General features: G+C 37.5%; 1 long non-coding RNA gene across 1 annotated transcript in view; it reads left to right on the top strand.

The window, feature by feature from the left end:
• LOC135684666 (uncharacterized) overlaps positions 1 to 21,572 on the top strand; it is a 35,004-nt gene extending 13,432 nt beyond the window's left edge. Inside the window, exon 3 of the long non-coding RNA XR_010515894.2 lies at positions 15,928 to 21,572. This is a non-coding gene — a long non-coding RNA (uncharacterized LOC135684666). The remainder of the gene's footprint in view (positions 1 to 15,927) is intronic.
• The last annotated feature ends 338 nt before the right edge of the window (positions 21,573 to 21,910 follow it).

Below are 21,910 nucleotides of genomic sequence, written 5' to 3'. Positions count from 1 at the left end.
TCTGGACATTGTTGGAGGACCATTTATTGAAGATTCCTTAAATGTTTACTTGGTCTTGATCCAAGAAGCGCAAGCTCCTGTGATGAACAATATCAACTGCGAAGGAGACTGCCAGTTTTGCGAGAAAACTTCCTTAGTATGTCTTCAGCAACAAAATCATTAGTAAAAGGTCCTATCAAGTCCCCGGTAGGCACAGTCAGTTGGTCCAATGTAAATCGTGTGTGTTCTTGAAAGTAGAAACTGGAGCCCTATCTCTGATTCTGGGTTGAGTAAAATATACCCTATTCTGTGCCTTTGCCAAATTGTGTAACTCTTTTCACTGAGAATATTCAAACTCGAGCAGGAATTTTTGTTAAAATCAAATTTAGTGAACTCTGCTTTTCACTGAGCATGTTAGAGCCATTCTTTTTCTTTAACTTATGCCTAGGCAAGTTAAAAAGCAGAGTTCACTAAATTTGATCTTAACAACAATCCCTTATGGTTCTTGACATATATATTAACAAAATCAGACATCCGTAAAACTATAGCTGCGACATATTGCTTGCTCAACAACATTTTGTTCAATGTTTTTTATAAAGAAATGAAAAAGTTATGTCCCCGCAATGAGTACATGCTAACAAAGACTTAAATTCCTTATCTAGGATTGGAACAATATACAAGACTAGACGTACTGCAAAATTTGTTGTACCTCAATATGCCATTGATTTACCTAAAAAATCATCTGCAACATCATATCAGTAAATTCCTGCCCTTTTTGTGTTTCCTCTGACTGATTAAGAATGCAACCCTATTTTCAAAATTCATCACAGCAATTCGAAATAGGCCGTCGTTCCACCTAGCAGTTTTAGAATCTATCTACATAAGCACGAAAAACCGCTACTGTGTAGACAAAAGGAGTTCGTTTTCACCTTAGGACTCCACTGGTAACATTCTAATAGGCAAGCGGCACTAATTGGTCAACCTATACAGTCATGTGCTCGTGTTTCTGATTGGCCTATTTCGATCCACAACTGGGTATATATATTTCTTAGCGTAGAGTTTTCGATCTATGTTCTGACGTTTTAAACTCTGAAGAGTGTCAGACGAAAAGCTTTAGTTTACTAAATGTTTGCTTTTTTCAAAGCCATTTACAAGTTTTGTACCACCAAAAGATTGTTTGAAAATTAAAATCATTATTCGAATGGGGCTGAAACTTTGTTTAGAAAGATATAGGGACTGAAACTCGCTTTAAAGTATGTAGAGAATATGGAATTCAAAAATTCCATTCAGTTCATATTCTAGGTTGGATTCGTTGGTATGTTGCAATCAATCTGAACATTTGTTGAGTATAATGTGCCTGCCACAAGTATGAAAAAGTGCCTGCTTCTTACCAGGGACCAAATCCACTTACAATGCAAATTATAAGGAAACTAAGGACAGCGTACTGTAAAAGAAGTATAAATCATACATGGAAGAGAGATTTACACTCTTTGAGATGGGAAGCTATACAATTAATTATGATTAAGAGTGCGTGGTCTCTAAACGGAGAACATAGCCATGTCTGCTTTCAGCGAAGATAAATTTCACTATATCCAACGTGTGTCATTATTTTTATAAATGACTAAATTACCGTGAAATCTGTACCATTTTTGGCACTTACTAATGTTTTGGGGAAAAATATTCGTGCTTTTTTTTATTCGTTTTGCCCCCCCCCCCCCGTTCAAACCTGCGTCCGGCGGCCCTGGAAGGAAGTGTGCTCATTTAAAAGTGTGTGCGGGATTTTAAATTTGCTTATTCGAGAGAGAATCGTTGTCTGAACATTTATTTACATCCTTGCTTTTTGTTCATGTGCTCGACTGTTGGACAAACTTTTAGTCTCTCGCTGCATTTTGTAAAACACTGATGCTCTTTTGCTTTTTGATGCTTTCAAATATGCTTTTTAATAGAAGCTGTTGCACTTTAAGGTTTTATGTCTCCTGTTATATTTGAGACAGGGGTGAACATCAATCAAGTTATTAGAGTCTAGACAGGGAAATTTTGTGAGCAATCTAGTAAAGAGGGTAACCGGACTTTTTTCTCTTGATATGTGATCCGGGTGGGTCTTTGACTCAAAATCCGTCAGGGACCCGAAATTAGGGGGAACTGGTGGACACGTGATCATTTAATGTATTGTTCCCGGTCACTGAAAATTTTTTTCATTCAATCTTAAAACTACTGGTATCTTTCGAAAGAACCTCAAAAACTTACAAAACATTGTCAATGTCTATTGCTTGGTGCAAAAGACACCAAGCAAATGTGTTATAGCAACAGAATTGAAGCAGTTAGCAAATGGGGAGAGACCAAGCACATTTGTAACGGTTGGCTTTAGTGTGTGATATGTTTCGTAATATCTCAGTTGCATGTTATAGTCACATGTGCTGTTGAGTCCTGTTGTGTCAGTTAACGCCTTTCTAATGGCAATGTGTTTGTCTGTCAACATGTATTGTGACGTTCGTATTGTTCTCTTAATTACCTATCAGAATAGAGTCTCTCTCTTGTTCTGCTTATTCGGGGCTTAGGCCCATTGGCCTAGCCCCATCGTATCTTCACCATCCTAAGAAGAACCCGACTAACATAAAACGTTACACATTCATGCCAGGGTAAGAGAAACGTCAGTGAAAGCTGAAGAAAAACTTAAGCAAGAGTAATAAAAAATCTCTACCAAAAGCGTACACAAAAAGGAAGCCAAAAGTGCACTGTACTCTTCACTATGAAAGACTGCGATACAACATTCCAAATATATAGGGTTGTCAAAGTCAAAATTTTCAAAATGCTGATAAAGGATAGAAAGTTATGTTGTTAGCAATCTTCAATATAACAATGTAAACATTTTCAAATTGAAAAGGATACATAGGTTAAAAAGTTCATTACACACTTTATTTTTATCTTAACCCCAAGATTATTCTTAAATTATTCTTACGCGACATAAGGTATAACGGGAATGTATTCTAGTGTTAATGACTCCAAGGACGGATAGGCGTCCATTCAAAGCATGCAGCGTGAAACTCGCGTATTTTGCATTCAAAAAACTCAAATAAACAAAAAAATAACTCTTGGTGAAGCTTGAGCTTTGCATTTTTTCAAATCATTTTTAAATTTCGGCGATCTTGAACCTCAATAGGAGAGTCTTATCTTGAAACCAGGGAACCGAATCGGGGAATCGGGGAAATGGGGAATCAGAGAAATGGGGAATCAGGGAATCAGAGAATCAGAGAATCAGAGAATCAGAGAATCAGAGAATCAGAGAATCAGAGAATCAGAGAATCAGAGAATCAGAGAATCAGAGAATCGGGGAGCCATGAACTAGGGGAATTTGGGGATCGGGGAATCAGGGAGTCAGGAAACCGATAAGCCAACTTGCCAGTTTAATACCTTGTTGGAAAGGCCTTTGCGTAAATACCTTATTTCTAAAAATAAAACGCACATCAGCGTGATACAGCTAATAAAAGTTAAAACTGGCATGCATCCTCAAACAATCTACTTTGTCATCTCTACTGAGACATCTTTGGGGACTGCATGGCACTTCCTTGGTCCTGAATACAGCATTTGTTTTTATATTAAAAACGAATGAAAATATTTCAAATGATGAAATCTATCAGCCTTCTCCAAGTTGTTGTCCAACTTTATGGTTATTACACGTTTTTTCATAAGAAATTTTTTCAGCCCAGCCTTCAGACTCTCTTAGCTATTTCCAAATTTAAGCACTAAAACATTTTTAACGTAAAATTGGAAAGTTTTACGTTAGTAAGCATGCGCAGTGACGGAGAGGATGAAATATTATAAATATGCTATATTTCTCAAAAACCTTCAACATCATCCTGTATTCGTTGATATTTTTCACTCTTACGCCACAATTTTCTTTGAAACTTTGAATATCTAAATTTTCAACTTTCTTAAGTTTCAAAGATCCAGCCCTGAACTTTCTTAACTTTTTGAAGAACCGAGCACAACTTTCTCATGAAATACTTTCTCATAAAAAATGTGTAAATCTATAAACGTAGGGGCGCAATGGCCATGAACGAAGAAGATGTCTGGTATGTAATATGAGCTCAGTAAAGAGCGGTAGCAGGACGGATTGGGCTTTGCTATGTATATGTTTATGAAGAAAAAAGATCAGAATATTTAGGGTCTCGACGAGAAGTTACCTTCGTGAACAATGTCATTGACAGTTGAGGACGATCTTTCGGCCTAATTTGTTTTGATTTACCGTAAAAGCTCTATTAAGACTCGAAGAGGCTTATTTTTTCAGTGCTAGAGGGGGGCTTATTTGAAAGGGGAGCTTATTTGCGAGGAGGGCTTGTTAATTATTCAAAACCATATATATATATATATATATATATATATATATATATATATATATATATATATATATATATAATAAAAATGCCACAATGCTTTGGGATTTATTCGAAATTAACAACATCAGTATCCTCTTGACTTCTCAGGCGCACAAGGAAATCTTTACATCGGCCATATTTAATGCACATGATCCTAGCATCATCTACCCTGGGTACCAGACTCACTATATAAAATAATAGAGAGTCTCGTCTAGTGCGCCCCATTCTCGTTCTGGTGTGCTGATATTAACCAATCAGGAGCGAGTGTACAGATTTCTGTACGTTCAAAGGTCACAGCGAAACAATAAACGTAGCTCTGGTGTAAAACATTGAACAGAACACAACATAAATAGATGCTAGCGACGGTAACAAGTGAGTTTGAATATGCTGCTAAAACTGTACTCAAAACTGTATTTTCCGTATGAAGCACAGAACATCATTGAAAGCCTTGTTTGTAGAGAGAAGAGACACCTTCGCCAACTGGCTTTGGAAAGTCTCTGATATTTCAGGCTGTGCTTTTCTTTGCAAAATAATTAGGCCTTGTAGTGAAATGCATTAAATAGGAAACATCGCAAGGCACCGAGAACAAACAACGCCAAACACAAGTAAATCAGTTATGGCTAATATTTCGCCCAGCATACAGGGCTTCACTTGTCGTATTGGCTATATTTGCTGTGATGAACTTCTAACGTGATGATTCTAACTGCCGCGGTGCCCAAGCGCACTGCCTTCACAGTGAGAAAGTAGACTTTGAAAGTACACCCAATTTATGTGGAAAATTACAAAAGACATATTTTAAGTTGTAAACGAAATTTAATAATGATTAATATTTAATAACTGCATTGAGTTAATTTCACGCTTCGCACATTTTTTTGCTTCCAAGGCGTTTTACGCCTGATTTGATTGGAATCTTGAGGCAGAAAAGTCTGTTATCACTGTATTAATTATGGCGAATTTAAATAACTATATAAAATACGTTTGTTTTAAACTTCACAAAACTCCTCTGACTACTGAGAATCTTTGTTATTTATCCGACAGTCTTGTTTCACAAGCCTAGTCTGTAATATTGACTGCAGTTCTTTCAAGTAAGTTCACCAGAACGAGAATGGGGCGCACTAGACCAGACTCTCTATATTATTTTATAAAGTGAGTCTGGTACCCAAGGTAAGCATCATCAAGAGAACCACTCAATGCGCATGTTTTCTTTGTTTGACATCGGGGCTAAAGTGGCGTCTTAATGGAGAGGGGTGGCTTACTTTAAGTTTTGGCGTGGTAATTTGGCTTCACAGAGAGAGGGCTTAATAAAGAGGGGGAGGCTTAATAGAGCTTTTACGGAATGCCGATTTACAATGATTTACAGAGATTCATGATCGTTTGAGCTAATTCACGATGACCTTCGCAGATTTAGTCAGGACGATTCTCGATCACTCACAACGATTTAAGATTATTAACACTGCTTGATGGTGATTAATACTGATTGACAACCATTTGCATTCATTTGCAATAGTTCATGATTATGCAGAGATATCGCAAACTTGAAGAGTTTATTGTTTCATCTGAAGTTATATAATTAGAACCTAGAAAAATTGGCTTATGATCAATGTATCAAGATTCTGAAGGTGAGCATTTTAACTGCGTCACAGATTCTGGAAGTTACTTTATGACATACGTCCACCAGGGCACTGTTCCATTGACAAAACAGCTTTTCGTAATTCAACTAATCGGTATCAAACAGCTTTGTCACTAATTTAAAAGTTTTGTCGAATAGAAAACCTTAATTCCCGCAATAGCCCTTTCTTCCATTGTACAAGTGCACAATTGCTGATTTGCAAAATTGACTTGCTGATGACATTGAGTCAAAATCATTTCGTAGCTGCAAGCAATAGAAAGCGGGACACTAATTAGAGGAAAATGGGAATTCTTCGCGTAGCATTCTGTTACGGAAACCGTGACCCTTCGTTGGTTAGTTACTTACTTACTTACTTACTTACTTACTTACTTACTTACTTACTTACTTACTTACTTACTTACTTACTTACTTACTTACTTACTTACTTACTTACTTACTTACTTACTTACTTACTTACTTACTTACTTACTTACTTACTTACTTACTTACTTACTTACTTACTTACTTACTTACTTACTTACTTACTTACTTACTTACTTACTTACTTACTTACTTACTTACTTACTTACTTACTTACTTACTTACTTACTTACTTACTTACTTACTTACTTACTTACTTACTTACTTACTTACTTACTTACTTACTTACTTACTTACTTACTTACTTACTTACTTACTTACTTACTTACTTACTTACTTACTTACTTACTTACTTACTTACTTACTTACTTACTTACTTACTTACTTACTTACTTACTTACTTACTTACTTACTTACTTACTTACTTACTTACTTACTTACTCACTTACTTACTTACTTACTTATTTACTTACTCACTTACTTACTTACTTACTTACTTACTAACTTACTTACTTACTCACTTACTTACTTACTTACTTACTCACTTACTTACTTACTTACTTACTAACTTACTTACTCACTTACTTACTCACTTACTTACTCACTTACTTACTTGCTTACTTGCTTACTTGCTTACTTACTTACTTTTAAAACAATCTTTCTCGGATCAACCAGCATTGTTTGCTTTGATCTTCGAACTACTTTTGTAAAAAATGTTGACAAGAAAATTGACAAGAAATATCGGTTTCTTGCTCTCTCATCGTTCTGAAAGGGGCACGCTCTCCATGGACAAGACTTGTATAATCTCTAGTTGAAAACGAGTTCCGCCATGTATTTTTTGCTGGCGAAAGAAATTCTGAGCTTCAGTAGCAACAATAAGACCGCCATGGAGACCCTACAGGTACTTTTTCTGTGTCAGGGTTGTCTTTGCCATCATGTCATTTTACGCTTCAAGGACAATTTAAAGAAATGGATATTGCAAGGAAAGTAATCGAGGAAGCATGTAAACGTTGTCAAAGAGAAAATAGAAAGCCATATCTTTATTTGTTTTTTCATCTTTCTCGCAAAAACCGCAAGATTAAGACCCCGTTTACAATACAGAAAGAAGAACGGATCTCCTTGGTTCCGTTCTTGTTTCGGCACGATACCTCTTTTTCATCGCGTTTACACTGAAGCAAAAAGGAACGGATTCAAATTTGAGCCCGTTTTTACTTGAGTAATAAGGACGGAACCTTCATGTGAATCATGCGCCGCGGGAAAGACGTCTGACATTTTCAGAAAGCCTCGACTCCAGTGGCGGAGCGTGACTTTCTCAACTGGGTATTCTCTTTTATGAAAGGGTGGGGCTGGGTGGGGCTGGGTGGGGCTGGGTGGGGCTGGGTGGGGCTGGGTGGGGCTGGGTGGGGCTGGGTGGGGCTGGGTGGGGCTGGGTGGGGCTGGGTGGGGCTGGGTGGTGCTGGGTGGGGCTGGGTGGGGCTGGGATAAACAAGGCGGGTGGATAGATTCAAGAGTTGTGTGGTGTCAATACAAGGGTTTCAACAAATGATAATGTTGAAAATGGATTTTGAAGCAAATCTAATACGACATCATCCGTCGCAGATTAAGGGTCACAATGACTATGTACGTAGGGTACTTGGATATCCTTTCAGCGAAAATAATGATAAGCAAAGAGCTCACTAAATTTCGCAATAGCTGTTGTTGAGTTCCTTACTTTATGTCTTGACGTAAAGAGGATTCTTATCAATATGATAATTATTAATTTCTTTAAAGTAGGCGTATAGTAGGCTAATTGATGCCTACTAAGACAAAAAAAATTGTTATTTGAGTTGCAAGATAAAATGGTTATAATTAATCTAACACAAATGGTATCTTTATATGCATATGATATATTTAAAGGCGAATTTTGAAAGTAGGCTAAACAAGATCAATTCAAGAACCCAATCTGTGCCGGCAGTTGCGTTCATCGCTCTTTCCACTCCTTTATGCGTTTTTTAAAGATGAAAATATTCAATGACTGTTTGGCGTTATTTGAGAGTACATGCCACAGTTTACATCCCAAGGAAGCAATACTCTTTATCCCAAACCGAACTGACCGGGGCTTGGGCATTTGTAACAGACTTTCGTTTTTTAGGTGATAGGGGGATTCTTCTCAATGAATATATCAGTCATAAAGCTTAGGGTGATATTCGACTTAGTTTTGTAGATCTCTGTCATCAGCAACTGTAGATTCCGTTTATGAACAGATACAGAATTATCTCTAGTCAAAAGTGCATCACTATCAGTCAGTGAGTCAGAAACACTATCCTTGCATGCGATGCTCAGTGCCTTTTTGTGAATCTGGTTGATCTTGTTATTAAGATGTCTGTCACAAAACATCCACACCAAGGGGCAGTAACTGAACTGAGATACGATAAAAGCCTGCATTATACGAGTTTTTCATTGCCAAGTAAGTAGGAAATACGCGACAGAGCGTGAAGCTTTTGACCTGCTTTCTTGCATAACGATTTTATGTGTCTCTAAAAAGAAAGTTGTTTGTCGAAAGTGACTCCTGGTGATTTTTCTTCTGTGCTTTCTGTGATGGTTGTATTTCCAACTTTAATTGACAAATCATTGCTTTTTTCACCGAAAATCATCAAGTGGCACTTGTCAGCAATTAGCTTCATGTAGCCTTTTTGAAACCACGCTAAAAGGATTACGGTTTCGTTTTCTAATCTATTGATTACATTTTCATGATTGCAATCGCAGGCATAGATAGTAGTATCATCAGCATAGTTGCATATTTTGCTGTCCGTCATAAACATAAATAAGTCACTCAGGTAGATATTGAACAAGAGAGGCCCCCAGAACGGATCCCTGTGGTACGCCCACACTAGTCTCTCTCTACATGATGAAAGACCAATTCACCCTCACTCTCTGCATTCGCCTGTTCATATAGCTGTGAATAAGCTGCAATGCTCCTCTGCTAAAACCGCATGCTTCTAATTTTGCAATCAATAAATCATGATTCAAGCAGTCAAAGGCTTCGGAAAGGTCCACAAACACGGCCCCAGCAGTGTTTGCACTGTCCAATGCCCTTCTACAGTTTTCTATGAATCGAAGAAGAGCATGCTGTGTGCTATAATTCTCTCGAAAACCGCACAGTAGTGAATTGAGAAAGCAGCGAGCGAAGGCTTTCATTTCAGAATCCATCTGTCTGTAATTGGTCTGTTCTGTAATGTTTCTTTACGAAATTTTCATAATTTTTGTAAAGCGACAAGATGTCTACTGCTTTCAACATTTCTGGAAAGTTATTTTTTCGAGATATTTGCGACAAAAAGGCTTTGAAGAATTGATGCAAAAAATATCAGAATTTCCTTTCATGTCCTTCGCAGGTTTCCTACAGGAGTAGATTTCCTAGGGTTTAATTTTTCAAGTTGACCAAAAGCTTCTTCAAAAGTAACTTGCCTAGATTGAAACGATTCTGAGCATATAAAACACTCCTTAATTTTTTTAATGCTTGGATGGTTTTATATTTTTCAATGGCTTGATCTACAGGGTCTTTTATACCTAGTGTAGGTGATACATTAGTATCAGTGTCAGTAATTTCTAGATTTTGCGTGATATTAGCAAAGTGATCGTTTAATTATTTCTGCAATTTTGAGATCGTCGGTAATCATTTCTCCATTCTAAATAAGTGTAGCATATCAGTGGCGGATTTAAGGGGGGCAACTAGGGGCAGTTGCCCCTCCCTCAACGAGTTGAAGCAAGTCTGGTGCTCCCTTTTTGGAAAATTTTGCGCCCCTTTTGAAGAATGAGAATCAGATGAGAAAAGTTCTTGGACCGAAAGGTTAATTTGCTCCAAGGATTACCTCAAAGTTATGTTGTTCATTCTGAAAAGGTATCTGAAATTGTTGTATACAGCGTACTCTCGTAACCAATATTTGAAAATTTTCAGCGCCCAAACTACCAACTGCCCCTTCTTCAAATTTGCTCTGGATCCGCCCCTGTGGTAGATTGAGATACTTGTTCCTTATCTGTGAAAACTGGTTTAACGTTTTAACTGGAACCAGCTAAGGTAATAGTTAAAGAAGTATTTGGAAACAGCATTTGGAAACACACGACAGCTTCATGCAGAATACTGACAGAGAATGACGAAATTTTTCATATAGGGCATTACATGCAACTGTGAATACTTTGTAGGATGAATTTACTTTTTTTGATTTTTTTTTCTAAACATCTCAAGGTATTCACTGAATACCTTGAATACCCTGACGCTACGTCACTGCTCGCCCAACCCGAGATTAAGCCCCGTTTTCAATCGTAATCAAAAAGTTCCGTCCCTGGCCGTTTGCACTAGAGGAAACAAGCACAATTTGGGAATGGAGCCAAAGAGTTTCGCATTTTAGCTAAACCTAAAAAGAACGGAACCGTTCCCAAACTAGCACGGAACCAAAATGCCTGGTAGAAACGCAAAGCTTATTGCCGATTTTTCAAGCATGGAACCAAGAAGTTTCCCTTTTTTTTCTGTAGTATTAACGGGTCCAAGATCCACTCATAAGCGCACTGTGCCTTTATCCGGACATAAGCTCGTACAACTTTAAGGAGGCGCGCCTTTGAGATGGGGGTAATAGGGCATTCACATATGACAGAGAGTAATAGCAGCCCTTCAACAACTTGTAAAAAGGCGATTTCATCGAAAAGGGACCAGAAAATGATGGAACATCTCAAATCTTACCCATTGATGTAGCGCCCAAAAAGGGTGGCACTGTCAGATTTCTTGTTGATATGAGAAAGGATCTCTATAAACAAAGATAACCCAAAACTAGTTAAAAACGTAGATGATTGAATTTTGGTAAGAGTCTCAATAGGCAAGCGGCACTGATTAGGCAACCTCAACAATCATGCGCTTGCCTTTCTGATTGGCCTATTTTGATCCACAGCTGGGTATATATATATATTTCCTAGATTAGTGATTTGATCTATGTTTTGACGTTTTATTCTCTGAAGAGTGTCAGGCGGAAACGTAAGCATGATTAAAAATGTTTGCTTCTTCAAAGCTATTTTTATATTTTGTACCACAAAAAGATTGCTTGAAAATAAAAAAATTCAGTGAAGACAAAAAAGCTTCTGCTGTCCTATAATTTGGATGTACAACCTGATGCAAAACACTAAGGAAAGCTTACAATAACTTCACAGTCTTGATGGGAGGCAAAGCAATCAAAGTATTTACAAAACATTCAGCTATTTGCAATTGAAATCTAAAGAGTTTAGAAGCTTTATGAGAGATTTCTTCAACTTTCACAAACTTCATACAATCTATGGACTGACAAACTTGAAAGCACATCATTAAATGTCCCTGAAAGTGCAGAATCAGTTTGAGAATTTAATATGTGGTTGACATATGACAGATGAAAGACTTCGAGTCTGCTAGCAGATTACGTCTTTTTTGGCTTGATCATAAAGTTTCGATACCAAATAAAATGATTCAACGAAAAAAGGGCCTATGCCCATGTGGCCATTGCCAGATAATTCTTTACACACTCAACTGATTTTGTACACTTAGATGTTTCATCAGGGGCGGATACAGAGCAAACTTGAAGGAGGGGCAGTTGGTAGTTGGGGCGCTGAAAAATTTTCAAAAATTGATGACGAGAAAACGCTGTATACAACAATTTCAGATCCATTTTCGGAATAAACAACATAACTTTGAAGTAATCCTTGAAGCAAATTAACCTATTGGTCTCAGAAACTTTCTCACCTGATTCTCATTCTTCAAAAGGGGCGCACAATTTCAAAAAAGGGGCGCCATACTTGCTTTAACTCGTCGAGGGAGGGGCAACTGCCCCTAGTTGCCCCCCTTAAATTCGCCACTGTGTTTCATCATGCTTTCCAGGTTATTGGCTCACAATTCAAAAATTCAAAAAATACACGAGTAAATAAAAAGAACAATTACATACAAGCAAATGAACAATGGTTATGGTTGACCTAAGCGTAAAGCTTAGGGGCATGTTCATTTAATAAGACAGAATAAATCAATAGAATAGAGTAAGAAAATCAAGGACCTTTGAGAGCGTTCATTTTCTTTTTTACTTTGAGAATATATTCAGCAAGTAAATTTAGTACAAGAACGAAAGAAATTAGTTTGATAGTTAAAAACACGACGTTTCGAGCATGTACTTGTTGTCACAGGAACCGCGGAGCGTTGAGAAAGGTGGGGGGGGGGGGTCTAAAAAAGTTGGGAGGGGAGGGGTGCTAAAACCAAATAAAAAGTGGCTTGACTGGTAATTCATTGGTAAATTGTTTATATTTTTAAACTAATTTACTAATTTACCTTATTCGCTGAATATACTATCTTTTTTAGATGAAGTAACACACGAAACGTACATATTTATTTGGATTCCTTTGAGAATCCTTGAGATAATTGACCAAAATCATCTTAAACGATAAAAAAATACGACCTTGCGAGAACTCGACATGAATGCAGAAAGTAACCCTCGTGTGCATTTGCCTATATTTGCATTGCCCGTATTCATGTTTATCAGCTAGCACTAAAATCTGCTCAAACAACAATTTATCTCTTTGTCCCAGAAAAGCCGTTTCACTGAGCGCATTTCACACGAACTTAACAGATGGTGTCACATATCTAGGGTCTCAAATTGATCAATCACTAAATTGGAAAGAGCAGATCAATGTTGCTATTGGTAAGTTTGCTCGAAAAATAGGAATATTCAAGTATTTTAAGAGATATTTTTCATTGCAAACCATCCAAAGAATGTACATAAGTAAAGTGGATCCGTATTTTAGTTATTGTTTCTCTGTTCTGAAATGTGCTGGTGACACAATTCTGAGAAATTTGCAAATGCTACAAAGTCAGGCAGCTTGTGTCGTCACAAACAGTCCCTTCGATAAAAAACGTTGCCATTAATATCACACACAACTAGAGTGGTTAACTGTCACAGAAATGATTGACTTCGATGTAATGTATCTAGCCTGTAATCAATCTATATGTCAACATCTCTGTATCATGTTTGTAATGTACTGCTGTCACTATGCTTTGTACTCTGTTGTTGTTGATTGATTGTAACCAGATTCGTGTATTATAAGTAATTGTAATTAACCATATAAGTCAGTGGTGATTCAGAATATGATGAATTCAGGCGTATAAACCAGTATCCTTTATTAGCGTTTACGCTACATCGAGACGGGGTGCAAAGTATAAAAAGCCTTGAATGGGCTTGCACCTCCCTAGATGCAGTCAACGTTTCACAAACTGTCCGATTCTTGCAATCGGGCCTCGCGTGATACCAGTACTGACCTTGGACTTCCACTGAGTAACACCTCAAATGAGCAGCGGAGTCTCTAGTGTCGAGAAGTTACTATTTGGAATCAGTTCCGTGTTCTTTTGTATGACGTTGGTGACCATGGATTTCCACAAATCTCTATCTTTGCAGGCTATTAGCACCTTCTTTTCTTTAAAACTTTCCTGCTTCTCAACATGCACTTGGGCCTGCATCCATTTACCAAGATTCGTTAGGTTATTCAGATGAGGTCTCCCTCCCACTGGTTTTCCTTCAATTTTGTTTGATGTTATAGTCTCTTCCAGTTGCTCCTTTCTCATAATATGTCCAAAGAATTCTGACTGCCTTTTTCGGATGAGCTTAATGGTCAACCCAGGAGATCCTCATCATCCTCCTGAAGAACCACATCTCAGCAGCCTCTAGCCATTTCTCCATCTCAGCTGATTTCGAACCAGTTAAGCCATGAAATAAGAACGGCTCCTTCGTAAGCCACCTTCAGAACTAGACTAGAAAGTTTTTGGAAGATGAAAGAGGTCGTTAATCTATTCAGTGCATGTGTTTAGCTTCCGAGTCCTTTCTTTGTATTGATTTTTCTTTTCTTCTGATAAAAGTAATTAAAGTTTACTCATGTTTTTAAGCAGGCTATATTGTGAAACAGGTATTTAAATTCACTGTTTACCCTATCTAAATAAACCAAATGAAAATAAAAATGAAAATGAAATGAATGATAAACCATTTTATAAATTATCGTAATGCTCTTTAATATACAGGGCGTGAAAATCGATAAACAGCATCAGAGTTGTTGTTGTTTTAAAATTCTTGAAGCACATGACCAAATAAACTGGCTGCATTGTCAGCAGAAATGCATCAATATTTTATACAGAGGCAGTTCTCCAACGCTCAAAAAGGGGATACAAACCAAGCCAGCGTACCTACGTTGTGCTGTGAACAGCCACTGTGTCGTCCACATACAAGTGCCAATACGTATCCTCAATTCGCTATCAGGTAACAACAGAGTACATGGTTAACATGCAAAATAACAAGTAGGCAATTATTTTTACTTGGCAGCACCAACAACAATCACCTTTTCATTCAGTTTGGTGATATATTTTAGGCTTCCTACATAATTTGTGCATTTCATCATCTGGATCGGTAGAATCATAGTTTCGATCACGAAAATGGTTTCGTTTGATTGGAAATTGAGAATAATTTCCCTGCAGCAGGTTGCCTTTGTGTCAAACTCATCTTTAAACATCAGGTTTTTCACACTGCTGCAATGGAGTTCTCGAGCGGTCATCAATTTTTCCATACTAGGCACAATAGCATTGTTCTTTCGCCTGCACAATAGGGGCAGTGTTTCCATCCCGTGGTGCCGCCTCCTCTCCTCTATTTTGCTTGCTCAATGGTTGGGTCAGAAGGCTTCCCATAGAGGTTGCGATTGTTTCCCCTTGCAATTTCCAAATTTGACAATTTTCTTCATTTTCCTATTGTTTTACCCTTTTTGGCACTTTGTCCCCTCCCAGCTCTCTAGCATTCACGGCGTCTCTTGTCTGAGCTTTCCTGTCCAATCAGCGATTTAGCCCTGATGTCTAAATTTGTCTATCCACACATATTCGCTTTAATATAGTATTTTCATTTTTGTCACATCTGGAGAAGCTTTCTAGATTTTAATTTTGAAGCTCCGGTCTTTAAGTCACAGATTATCTTTTTATAATCAGTACGATATTTTCTGCATAATGAAGGACATTGGGCCTTTCATTATTAGTCATAGCGCTTACCCAGCTGAGTTTATCCGCTACTCGTGTTATTTCTTCCTTCGAGCACAAAGTGCAAAGCCCCGGCAATTGGAGACCGCCTGGCCATACTCCCTTCGTAATTGCTGTCAGCTCTGTTATGAAATCGGATTAACTTCTCAGGCGACACTGCCGCTATATTGAAAAGTAGTAAGGCTCGACTTTAGGCCAATTAGTGAACGTGATGCAACCCACACACTGATCGATTGGCTAATCGATTGTGATCGGTAGCTTTTTACTTTTTGCCATTTCCGCACTTCCACTGGTGCTGAGGAGTAATTTAAGCTGTTGCATTTCCCCAAATGCAATACCAAATTGCAAACTTTGCAGATATGCGGGATTCGGAAAGATGGTTGCGCTACTTTCGCATCTATCGATCGCCTTTAGGCCCAAATGTGCGACATTATGACAAGAGCCAATTCCTAGCTTTTAAAACTCCTCTAGGATTCTTGTAGTTCAATTAAAAAAAGGAAATTTCAAACACAAATAGACCATTTACTTCTTCTTTCCAGCCTGACAGAATTCTGATGCGATTGAAGCATTCAAACGCAATGCCGTTGCTGCAAGAATGGGGACTGTTGATTTTGGAAATAAATCGGTATTTTGTAGTGTTCTTTCAAATTATGGGGTCAGATTTCTAAATTTCGAAAAATAGATTTCTTGATGACGTCATTTGGCAACTTGGGAATCCTTAAGATTAAGGAAGTTATAAAAAGGTCTTGGAGTAGTCAAGCATATTATAAACAGGGTGTAAACCATGTGATACTATATTTTAACATTAAAGTACGAAGAACTTAGACAAAGCATTGGTAGATTTTTGCCCAAGTCTTTGATGTTAAATCTATTCAGATGCCTATCGTGGAAAAACTTATCTTCTGGTATTTTATTGTGAAGACAAGATGTGCAGCTAGATATATCAACGAGATTACGAATGGAGGAGGAGTGGCAGCTCTTGACGAAGCACAAAATGTTGTATCTCAAAATGTGTTGTATTTACAAAAGTAAACGGATTGAAGATATGTAGGCTATTAGAACGCGTAATACCAAGCGAGGGTGGCACAAAATCATCAGAATAGCTAGGGTGCTACATTGCAAGAATGATCCATTTAGTTAAAATACATTTATAACAGAAAGGGGAGGTAGCTATTCACATTATCTAAAGATGTTATCTGTTGTGCTTGCGAATTAAGAGATCATTCAATTTCGAATATCGAAGAAGAATATATAATCATCTTCTAACAACTATCCTAGAACATACAGATCAAGCAAAGAAAGACAAATTACTAAAGACCCATAGATCAAAAAGGTTAGACCCTCATCCCGGAATAGGAAGTAAATATTCCAGGCTTTTATACAATATGTATAACGAGGAATTAGAATAATAAGAAAAAAGGAAAGTTTCTTGGAGAAAACTTTGAGAATTTTGTCTCTCTTCTGATTGTACCAGCGCTGTCTTGTGCTGCATAACAAAGTATCCATACCAGATACCTGTCATCTGATGGAACGGGCCATCTTGTTTGTCCACAAATATCCGCAAAATTTGAAGAAATTTATGGTCAGAAGGCTGCAAATTTGATGAAATATAAAGCCATGACTCTGCGACAAATGAAACTTAGTTCCTGTAGTTCCTCAACTTTTGTGAATTTTTCTTCAGAACCCAAACACTAATTCCAGAAAATTCAGAACCCGAACCCTAAAATTTCACCTACAATTTTTCAATTTTCGAAAAGTTGCCTGTTAATTTTCTTGTACCATTGACAAACTTGCTAAGATACCCAAATTATCAGGTTCCAATACTTTTAAGATAAGCAAACACAAAATCATTTAGAAAACTTATGCTGGCTATTTATAGAAGATATATTTTTGAATCTTTGATAAAAATCTAACTTTATTCACATTTTTTCTCTTGTGTGCTACTTCTAAAAACGTCAACAATATGGATAGTTAGAGAACTGACTCCTTATCTGAAAATATGTCGACAAAACTCCGGGGAAGAAAGGGTTTTTTTCAATAGAACTGGGGGTTGAACTTCAACAGGGAACAAGGAAATATGTTATTGAATGTATGGATGAATTGTATCGACTTCTTGAATGTTTTGTCCTTGAGCAGTTTTTTGGATTTTACTGCGATAGGAATTGCTCAGCTGCCACCCGATGCAATATACTGGCCCCTGAAGATCGGGCATCCTCCATTTGCTGGTGTAATGCAGTTGAAAAGGTTTGAAAAGTTGAGAGGATTTCTAAACTTTATAGATGCTGTAACATTTGAGCAAGAGTGGAAAACTGTTGAAAATTTAGCAGCCTGTCACTAAGTATATTGGACAACAGAGTATTAAAGTTTCACCAGAAGAGAGCCATTCTGTAGGTGAACAGATAATTCCAGATACAAATAATAAATACAATACAAAATGTAGTAGCAGACAGTATTATCCAAAAAGCAGGTTTATTAGGGAACTAAGATTCTTGTTTGTGCTGGAACATTAGGATTCATGTGTGACGTCTGTAAGTATTGTTGAAAAGAAGCATCCGTGGATTCACCTAATGAGTACAAACACCTGCAGAAGTCTTCTCGAGTTGTTGCAAAACACTGTGCCCATTTCCCAAAAAATAAGAACCACTAAATCTATTTGATAACTGGCTCACAAGATTAGATCTTCTTCATTACCAGGAGAAATATTTGCTCGCAGTATGTGGGACAATCAGGACAAAGCAACTAAAAGACTGACCGTTGATTAGTAACAATGCCATGAAAAAAGTAGACGATCAATGGACTACAATATGATTTGTTCAGGGATGATTGATGCAAAATGATTTCCTAGCGTAGAGTTTTCGATCTATGTTCTGACGTTTTATACTGTGAAGAGTGTCAGACGCAAAGCTTTAGTTTACTCAAATGTTTGCTTTTTTCAAAGCCATTTTCAAGTTTTGTACCAACAAAATATTGTTTGATATAAATGTTACAACAGCAATGCTACGCATCTTGCCTCAGACTTTGTTAGGATAGAGGCGCTAATTTCATGCTAATTTCCTTGTGCCGAATGACCAGAAGGGCCTAAAGAGTTACATTAAGATAAGATGTCACTGTGTAGACAAAGGAATGGTCGCTTCATGACTTCTGTATCATTAACACTGTAATGAATTTGGCATACCAAAGAAACGCACTATCTAAATGGTCAACTTATTCACTTAAGTAGCAGAGGCTAGAGATTCATATACTAAATTGATAAATGAATAGAAGAGGGTAGAACTTCCTTTCTAAAAAAAACTGACGTGATACAGGCGAGAATGTCATTTGACGAATTCATAACTAAAGTTGCAGAGGGTAGAATTTCATGGCTCAACTTCATTACTCATGTGATAGAGGGTAATATTTCATTAGTTGAGCTCCGGTCACTGGTCAAGCTCATCACTGATGCAGCAAAGGCTAGAACTTCATTGGTGAAATTAACCACTATGTAGCAAAACTAAAATGTCACATGACAAATTCATAACTAACTAGGTAAGGCTAAAATGTCATTGGTCACATATCTTACTGTTGCAGAGGCTAAGATGTCATTGGTCAGATTCATCACTGACATAACCGAGGTTAAAATTGTATTGGTCGAATTCATCACTGACCCAGCATTTTCTCGAATTTCATTGATCGATGTCAAATCTCCCCCCTCCCTTTGACAATCGATGACAATTGACAACCGACGCCCCCCCCCTCAACATGGAAGGAGCAGTTATTCCCCTGGATATGGATTTTGTTCATGGATAATCATAATCAAAGTTTGTGTTCAAACTTACAAATGAGGACCTGTTGTTAGGTTGCTTAATTGTGGTCGCTGCTTTCATGAAAGATGCCCCACAGATAGAAGAACCAGCAAAAAACTCATTTGATTTCAATTTATTTTCTTCACCCACCAGAGCCCGTCGGTGAAAGAAATGCAAGCTTATCAGGGGGCCAATTTTGCAAAATTTTGGATTAAAATACTGCTTAAAAGTTCATTAAAATAGCTAATAGTAAAATAGGTCTTTAGATTTGACCTATTTCTAACCTCTTTAGACCGTGTCGAATTTCCGCACCCAAGTAAGAAAGGTCTTGTATGAGCTAATTTATGAGCTAATTCTGTTAATATGAGCTAATTTATCGCACCTTCCACCCATAAGCATGTTATGCAAACATAAATCTGCAAGTTTACATATAGAGATTTATCCGACCTTTAGGTTAAAGGGTGGGATTACTTTGCTCGTATTTACAAGCCCGTACATCTGTAGTCATGGATGGAACCGCTGGGCTATTCTCGCTATTTATGTTACGGAGAGATTACAGAACGTACTTTAATACAGATGGCATTAGAACAGGGCCTTCTGTTAAAAGGGTAAAAATCTGGGAAGCACCAGCCTTTTCTGCTACATAATCTATGCATATTCACTTATTTTTGCACAAATTGGAAATTAAGAATAAACTCAATTTAAGATTTTTGAGTCAAGCCAGGGGTGGCGCTAGAAACCAAACCACGATGTGCCGACAATCTTAGAAAAATTCAAGTGCCGACGACTATAAAAATGGTTGCCGACATATTTCATGAACTCCCCTTAACGGTATCTTAAAATCCTAAAATGTTTTGAAAATGAATGAAAAATATATTTTTATCCGTCAATTAAATCGTGTATGCCTTTTTGTAAAAAGATGGACGACAACGTAAAGGTCAAGCAACTTGTCTCGCTTTGAATAATTACCACAGAAATATATTGTTGACAGTGAAAATGGCTACGCATTTCATAGTTATCACGAGCCCTGTGGTGAGACATTAGAAGAGACTTCCATGCGAGCGAGCGAGCAGAAAAATTCTGCGACCATACCCTTTAGTTTAGCTTAAAATACATTCCAGAATAACTCTTGGAGCCGTTTTCTTCCAATTGTTTGAAATGTTTCACTATACTTGGGCATACTTTTGTTATGTTCAAATAATTCCATTCTAAAAAATTGAATTCATTACTTTATAAGGGCTCAAAGAGCCTTGAAGCCAAGGTAAAATTTGCCCCTTTGCCCCCCTCTTTGCGGCCCTGGTTATTTGATGCCTCTCGGTAAAAGCCGTTCGCGTACCTTTGAGTATAATATTTAGCGGAAGAACCGGTGTGATACTAAAATCTGCGTGGCAACCAAATCCGCTTGTGCCAACTCCAAATGACGTTTTCCTTGCCCTGATGCAGTAGCCCACGTGAATTCTGGTAACCACGCAAAAACCATTACACCGGTGTTGTACCTATAGGAATCTTGTGATAGATTATATGCTGTCTGTTATATCATATTCTGTTGTTAATGTTTTACCTCGTCTATTCATTGATTTATTGTTTGGAGTCCCCAACGTATCAGCAGTGGCAAAGGAGATAAATTAAAATGTAAACTTAATTTCCAATTCCATTTATCTACAATTACAGACCTCTCTAGTACATAAGTAGTTTGCAACTGGCTAGCCAGGGTTACAGAATAAGACTAAAACAATCGCATAATGAAAAGGCCAACTAAGAAGAAAGAAAATATATATGTATATCAAAATGGTAGAAGTCCTGGGTTTGTCCATGTTTTATTTCTACAACTAAAATAAAGTAAGTAGTAAGAAATGGCTATGTTAGGAAGTTTTGAGATAAGATACCGTTTGCTTTGTTGGTCGATAGAAAGAGAATCACACGTTTTGACGAAAGAGTTGCAAGAACTGCCAAAAGAGCCAAAAGAACCCATGGAAAGATTAACAAATGCGACTGATTTGAACCGATTTAATTATAATGGAAACATTTCATTTTCAATTTAATTTAGTCCTTGTTTACACGGGGAAAATGGGATCGATCCCGTATCGGATCCAAAATTTTCGCAGACGTTTACACAATCTCAAAATATATTGACGGGATCGTTCCCAGATCGGACCGCATTGCTTTCTAGGCCCTTTTGAAAGGAATGCTCATGTGTATTGTTTATGCCATCAGCAACACAAAGAAAGTACCGCCAAATTTATAGGAAGACCAAGAGGAAAATGGCTTCGAATTTGAAAGGTAGCAACAAAATGTTTATTTGGAGCGTTGAAAAAAGGGCCTTACTCCTGAATAGCAAGCTGGAGTAAGACATTATAGGTTGGAGCCTGTTTGCTAAATTTATCAATAAACTCGTGAAAAAATAGGAAGCACTGTGCTCAAAGCACCTAAAACTGGATAATTCATTAGCCTCGTTTCCCATCCGTGATAATTTGGAATCGATACCACTTCTTTCGGGCATTTACACGAGATCCCAAACTGGAACGCTCTCCAAAGCGGACCCGAATTAGTACGGATAGCGGACCGATCCCGAGCGTTCCCGTGTAAACGGAAGGCTTATCCGTGCAAGTTTGGGATCGATCCCGTGTAAACAGGATCTTGAACTACAATTACACATCTCACTATTACAAGGTAATTTACTGAAAATATAAGTCAGGTCAGGAATGATAATATAAAAATTTGTGATCACATGAAAACGTAA

Source organism: Rhopilema esculentum, chromosome 21 (assembly GCF_057945365.1).
Source record: "Rhopilema esculentum isolate cy_ngs chromosome 21, ASM5794536v1, whole genome shotgun sequence".
NCBI classification, from domain to species: Eukaryota; Metazoa; Cnidaria; class Scyphozoa; order Rhizostomeae; family Rhizostomatidae; genus Rhopilema; species Rhopilema esculentum.
This window is presented reverse-complemented; position numbering and strand designations above follow the sequence as displayed.